The sequence below is a fragment of the Corapipo altera genome, unplaced genomic scaffold (assembly GCF_003945725.1).
Source record: "Corapipo altera isolate COAL_440 unplaced genomic scaffold, ASM394572v1 61, whole genome shotgun sequence".
In the NCBI taxonomy this organism is placed as follows: domain Eukaryota; kingdom Metazoa; phylum Chordata; class Aves; order Passeriformes; family Pipridae; genus Corapipo; species Corapipo altera.
The window spans coordinates 1,181,082-1,187,992 of NW_020884910.1; positions in this window are offsets into that span (position 1 = coordinate 1,181,082).

A 6,911-nucleotide genomic window follows, 5' to 3' on the forward strand; every position below is an offset into this window, starting at 1 on the left:
GAATTTCTTCCTAGTATCTAATCTAAACCTATCTTCTTTCAGTTGAAAAGTCATTCTTCCTTGTCCTATCACACCATGACCTTGTAAAAAGTCTCTCTCCAGCTTTCTTGTCAGCCCCCTTTAAGTACTGGGAGGCTGCAACAAGGTCTCCTCTGGAGCCTTTTCTTCTCCAGGCTGAACAACCCCAACTCTCTCAGCTTGTCATCATAGGAGAGGTGCTCCAGCCCTCTGATCATCTTTGTGGCCCTCCTCTGGACTCTCTCTAACAGATCAATGTCCTTATGTTGGGGGCCCCAGATTTGGATGCAGTACCTACCATGGGGTCTCATGAGATCAGAGCAGAGGAGTAGACGTAACCAGCACTCCTTTGTAAGAAGGATGCCCTTTTAATTCAAATGGTAGCAGTGTGTGAGATCATACTGAGCACCTTTGTTTCAATCTCCAGCTGCCTACCTCTACAGGGTGGGCTGTTGCACATGTGTCAGATCTAGCAGTAATATGATGGACTGTCTCGCAGCAAGCACACCTCAAGGATATGAAAAGACAACAAGCATTCCCCCAGTTTGTCAGTTAGGGTAAATATTAACTTAATTATTGGGGACTTCTCTCTCTGGCATGCCAGCACTTACTTTCAGTTTTTGCAACAGCATCTTTACTTCTTGTCTGCAATCTGCTGAGGCCATGCTGACTGGGAAACTACCCATGTGCCTGCACCCAGGAGAGCAAGGGGAGCATTTTTCTCTGTGTTGCAGCCAAACCCACTCTCTTCCAGGACAACAAAAGCCCGGTACACAAGCTTCATGCTGGAAGTGTTGAGAGGTGGGTGGCAGAGTAGGAAAAGATAGAAGTGTGACCAGAAGGCTGGTGTCCCAGCTACCTCTGGCCTGGAAGCTATAACTGTGATTCAACAGCAACAGAAAAGCACAAGAAAAGTGAGCAGCTTCTCTTTTGTCCCAAAAGAGACCAGCTCTAATCCAGAGAATGTGATGGAGGCAGCCACAGTTTTGTCTGGACCCTGAGGACCTGCCAGCTGTACCCAACTGGGAGCCAAGGCAGTGCTTCCACAGGAGTGAGGGAATGTGGGCATCAGCCGGAGGGAGATGATGAACAGAAAGGATGGAGACAGAGAGGGTGTCTGTTGGGGAAGTGGTTGATGTTCAGCAATAGTTGTCCTGGGAACAGTGCTAGCCTAATAAGGGCACTGATTTGGAGATTGCAGCGCCTTCTGTGGTACAAAGGTTAGAAAGAATATTAAGCTTAGCAAGCCCAGCAATGAAGTAGGGAATCCAAGTTAGCTCACAGAGTAAAATCCAAGAAATGGTTTAACTCTATCATAGGCTTGCATAGAATTGCTTATTAAATTGCTAGGCCTTGTTGTTGAATGTGAGTTGCAAAGCTTTAAAATACATCCTTCTGTCCTATTTTCTGATACACAAAGTATGTATGGCAGGCTTGTTTGGATCTCATAAAAGGCTGGAGGGGCGTTTCTGTTCCTCTGGAAAAAGAACAGGGAGAAATTTTCCCCAGTGAGTTGTGGATTGGATTGGAGCAATGCCCCTGCTGCTCCCATGCACCTTAGAGTTCAAACAGCCTCCCACACAGAGGGTACCGTGTGCTTGCACACAGGGAGCAGGTGTGGAATAGCTTGGGTTCTGCAAATTATTTCCTCCAGCATACATATAGGCTTTCGTCACAGAAAGCTAAGCATCCACGCAGACATTTTCACCATTTCCACTGTACCAGTTTAGTGACACATCTGAGACTGTGCACTACTGAGGTTTCCTCAACTGAAAATTAAGAGTTAGTTACTCAGCCCTTTGCACTGTTTTAAAACTAATCTTTAGAAATTACTTTAAAAAATTTTTTTAAGATCCCTTTCAAACCTAACTAGTGCAATTTTCTTGTGGTAGCAGAGGCAAAGAGAAAAAAGGAAGGGAAGAAGGCAGACATGGATCATCTGTGTTTGTATGTGCAGGCTACCTTTAAAAACAAGGCCTGGCTCAAGCATTTGAATGTCATGGTTTCTTTTCTCTTTAGAAGCCAGTATAGAAACTTTTATGAGCTGCCAGCTATTGATAATATACCTGGGTGGGACAGCCTCCAGTTGGATTTGTACTAGTTACTTTTTCATTGTGATTTCAAACAGGACAGCAGGGTAGAAGTGCCTGGAGTTGAGAGCGGGCATAAGCAGGTGTCACCACCTCTTAAAATTATGCTCTCTGCCAATAATTTGCTCTTTTCCTGTGGAAGAGTAATTTAGTTTCTCTGTGCCTGGGATGGTGGTTTGATGACAAAGTCTTCTTTGGTAATGCATGCTTCAGGTATTGCTTCTTCACTTCCCACTATCCTCTCCTTTGCTTTCTCCTTCCTCCATAGTTCATTCCTGCTCCTCTGACATTGCATGCTACCACTATGTTCATCATTAGTCAGCATTTTCCAAGCACTATTGTCACCCTGGTAACTACTGAGACTACAAAGCAATACAACACTAACAAAAACCCCTGTGTTAGGTTTGTTTGTTTTTCAGTTGGAAGTTACACCCTCTGGTTTATAAAGTAGCACATGGTTGAGGGTCAGCCTGCTGGGAGGTGGCAATGGCACAAGGAAGGAGTGAGAATGAGGTAGAAGCAGCAGTTGCTGAAGACTTTGCTGCCATCACTTTCTTTATACTGTCAAACTCCATTTCAGCATTAAATAGCAATGAGAGAAGGTGCTATGAGTCATCGCTAAAGATTGTTTACAAAAGGTTTGGAGATCCTTACAGTTACCTTGCAAAGAAATGTCCGTGAAGAACAGATATCACTATTGTTACTCTACATTTTCCAGCAGAAAGTAATAAACAAGAATCATTGCAGGTCATGGCTAGTTTTAGAGCATGAACTTCCTCTTGTGAGGAAGACGCCTGTATTGTGTAAGAATCATGTTTTGAGAAAAAGGAGAGAGGAGGGGTTGTTAGTTGGCTGATACATTTCTGTTGTCTAATTGCGGGAAGGTGAAGGGAAGACTCACTGCTGTGGGTCAAGCTTTTGACCCTGTTCAGTATGCAGTTGGTTGAGCAACTTTTGTCTACCAGGCTGCAACTGTTCAGAGCAGTGAGGCCATGATTTGCAGTAACCAGCTGAAATCTTACGATTCTTGCATTTCACCAAGTTGTTTGTTGTCATTCCTCTCCCTGAATTCAGTTGTCCCATCTGTGGTTCTGGTACAAGCATTTATGTGGTATGTCAGACAGCCGTTTTGAGGGGAAAGTTATTTTTCATCCTGAGATAAATGAGCAGCCAGGTGAACAAACACCGGGTTCAGCTCAAGCAAGAGTGAGGTGCCAGGAGGATGAATGAGTCATTAAAGGTGAAGAACACCAAGGCTTTTTAAGCCAAGTTAAGTAGCTGTGGCATCTCAGTCCAACCAGAGTGAAAAAGGGAAATGAGCTCTTGCCTATCTTCTGGATGTTTTGGCTTTTGCCTTTTTAAAAGGCAAATGAACAGAAAACATGCACCAAGACTTGACAGCTAATTACAGCCAGGAGAGAAAAGGAGGAAGAGAAACCATAAACAAGTTGAGCAGAAAGATCTTATAAAAACATTTTCTTTTGCAGAAAACTGTTTATAGAGGAACATGCAAAGGAAAACCTCTTTCAGTGGGTTCTCTGATTTGTCTACAGGTTCACTACCCTCATAACGCTCATCACACTGATGTACTGGAGATTCACCATCGGATCCCTGCACCAACCACTGCACAGCTCAGCTGCCACTTTGGGTAACCCAGAAAGCTGGAATAGGCTCTAAGGCTGGTAACCCAGCTTTGATCTGGCTGCAAACCTTCTTAGCAGAAATCACTAGGTCTAACACAAGAGAAGGGCTTGAATCATGCAGCAGTCCAGGGGCTGAGGAATTTGAACCAACTGTGAAACAGCCAGTAGACAGATCAGAGACCCACATTTCTCCATCCCATAGGATACCTAGCATGGGAGCAAGAAAGTAGAATTTGGTGAACGCAGTTGGCCATGCAGCACACTATACATTATACAGCACATTGTTCCAACCAAGCAAGAGCTCCATTTTACAGAAACACTGAGATTGGAGTATCGTTGCACTAAATGTTTTGTGCATGAGACTGAGATAGAATGTCTGTTTAAAAAGCCTCTAAAGCCTCCAAAGACATCTCTGATGTGGTGGGAAAGGCTATCATCTGCATAGGACCATTCAGCAGGTAACAATTCCTCTGCAGTTACATTGGTACAGATTTTTGGGGGATTTGATATGGGAGCTCAGTAAGAAGGGAGTTGCTTTGATGACTAGAAGGAGTGGGGGAAGATTAAGGAAAAAAGAGGGAAGAGAAGTGAGAATGAATTGTGGAGGGGGAGTGGTCTGAGGGGATCAGAAAGGAGGATGTAGGAGCAAACTGCTATGTGAGAAAAAAATACCTGATTTAAAATAGCATTGAGAGAATATGGATGACATTGTGAGTAGAGCTTTGAGCATGCTGGTATGATTCTATGTCTGTTCCTGCCAGCCTTCAATACAACAACCCGTGCACCCTGCTCTTTGCAATACATATTTTATCTTTACCTTTTCTTCTTTTTTCCACACGAACCTGTATGGCTCTGGGGCAGAAGACTCCCCATGGCTCTCTAAAGGGAGTCAGTCAATCTTATAGAGTTACTGGTGTGAGGAATATTTGTTTTTAGAAGAGTTTTTGGAAGTGAGGGAGCAAAAGAAGGGAGGACCCAAGCAAAAGTAAAAATATCTTTTTTTCTTATATGCTGCTGCTGTACACCACTAACCTGTTACCCCAAATATGGCTGTGTTTTGGGAGCAGGAAAAGTCCTTGTAGCACCCTGTGGGATCTCATGGGGTGGAATGCACTAGGCCAGTGTGAAAATTATGCAGCACTTGTCCTTTAATTACCAGCTCTGTCCTTGTTCATGGAGTCAACATGCTCTTCTGATTGGACTTTCCATTTCTGTATAAATGCCAGCCCTGTTCTGTAGAAATTCTGCATCATTTTGTATGGTGGTTGTTTTGTATGGCACAGCTTTAAACACCGCAGGCTGCTTCTCCTTTTCCCCTCCTTTATTGCTTGCTCGCTTTTATTTTGCTCTTTGTTTCTTCCACCGTATTGTTCATTTATTTGCACTCTCTTTGTGCCTTGTCTCAAGGCTGTGAGCAATGCCTCAGTGCAGGGAATTCATTATGCTACCACGTCATAATGAAAAGAGCTCCCTTTCAGAGACAAAGGAGTGTTTTTTTAAAGGGAAAACCATGTTATCCACAGCTTCATGTTTGTACAGCGCAATGTACAAACACTGTCCCCTTTGGCACGACTTTATCTGCTACTGTTTATGACCAGGTATGAACTGAGGAGGAGAAAAATTATGACAAAGGAGCAAGTTGAAGCCTGTTGAAGGGCAGAGTGAGCAAGCAGGGCAACTGTCCAAAGCCACAGATCACCTCGTAGAAAGTAGCTATGATTTGGCACAAGGCATCTAACAAATGGGTGGGGCCAGAGAGCAGGGTCTACACCTTTGTGCGTGGTGCCACAGTTCTGCTTCTGAGCTGCTGCAGTTTACAGACAAATTCATTTAATTGGACTTGATGATCTTAAGGGTTTTTTCCAACTTAAATGATTCTACAATTACCTTGAGCTTACTACTGTTAGAGTGAAAAAGATGAACAGGGATGCTTGGAAGGGGAAAATTAAGGATGCTTTGTCAACTCTACCACACTACATTAAAAAAATGGTACCTTCTTGAGCCTGGACTGCCAGGTGGGTAATAAAAGCCCCACTGGTGCTCACTGTAGTACACTAGACTTGCCCTGAGTTTGGCCTACTAGAGCTCCGGAGATGTTAGTGAAAAAGGTAATGGAGACAACTGTGGGGAAGAGTGGGGAAGGAAACTGAAGGAAAAGTCCTGAAATTAGGCAGAGCCAGAGCACAAAAACTTTATAAGCTAGGACCCAGATTCCATGTGGCCCTCTGTAGGCACTTCTGCTGATGCCAGTGTGCAGTCTCAGGCTGGGGAGCACTCAGAAAACAACATGTTCTGCAAGATAGGAAGAGAGGGTAGTTTGAGCTGGTGCTCTGTAGTGCAAGTAGAACTTGCAGAGTTGCTTGATACAAATAGAGTTCCATGAAAATAAAGCTTCCTATCTGTGCTCCCCCTATACAAATACTTGCCTGGTACTGTGATTTGGTATTGCTCTTTGGCAAAACTAGGGCCTGAGAACTGATCTTGTATAAATTCATTTGTTGACATCCACACCTGAACACTTAGATTTGGCTTCCAGGCATTGGTGCTGAAATCATAGAATCATTGAGATTGGAAAAAACTTTAAGATCATTCAGTCCAAACTTTAATGTGTAACACAGTGAAAGAAGTTGTGTGCAAATACCTATTCCTTGTACCCAAATGAGCTTTTCGTGTTTATTCTTCAAGTTGCGGATATTTCTTTACATATCATGAGATTTGTAGCCTCCATTTCAGACATAGGTGTGACTTCTAATAAGCAATTAAGTCCATGGTAAGTTAATCAGTCTATAATTAGCTTCAATCTGTGTTTCCATTAGCTGCATCATCCTTTACCTGCCACTGAGCACCCAGCAGTAAAAGGTGTGAAAATTCTTGTGACCTTGGAAATGCATCCTAAAAACTGAAGCAATCCTCTCCAGACAGATATTTGCAGACTACTGAGAACACATAGCAGGAGCTGTGTGGTATCCTCAACTGTAGTATTTAGTCAAGTTTAGTTCTTTTATTAGTCTTCAGAAACTATGACAGATAACTGATGGGAAAGTAAGGATAAATGGCCCCTATTAAGACACTTTTTGTCCTGATGTGTATCAATTTTGAAATAGCTCTGGCTTTACAGTCAAGAAAGAATTTTTTTAAAGTCATATAGTGATGTAAAGAC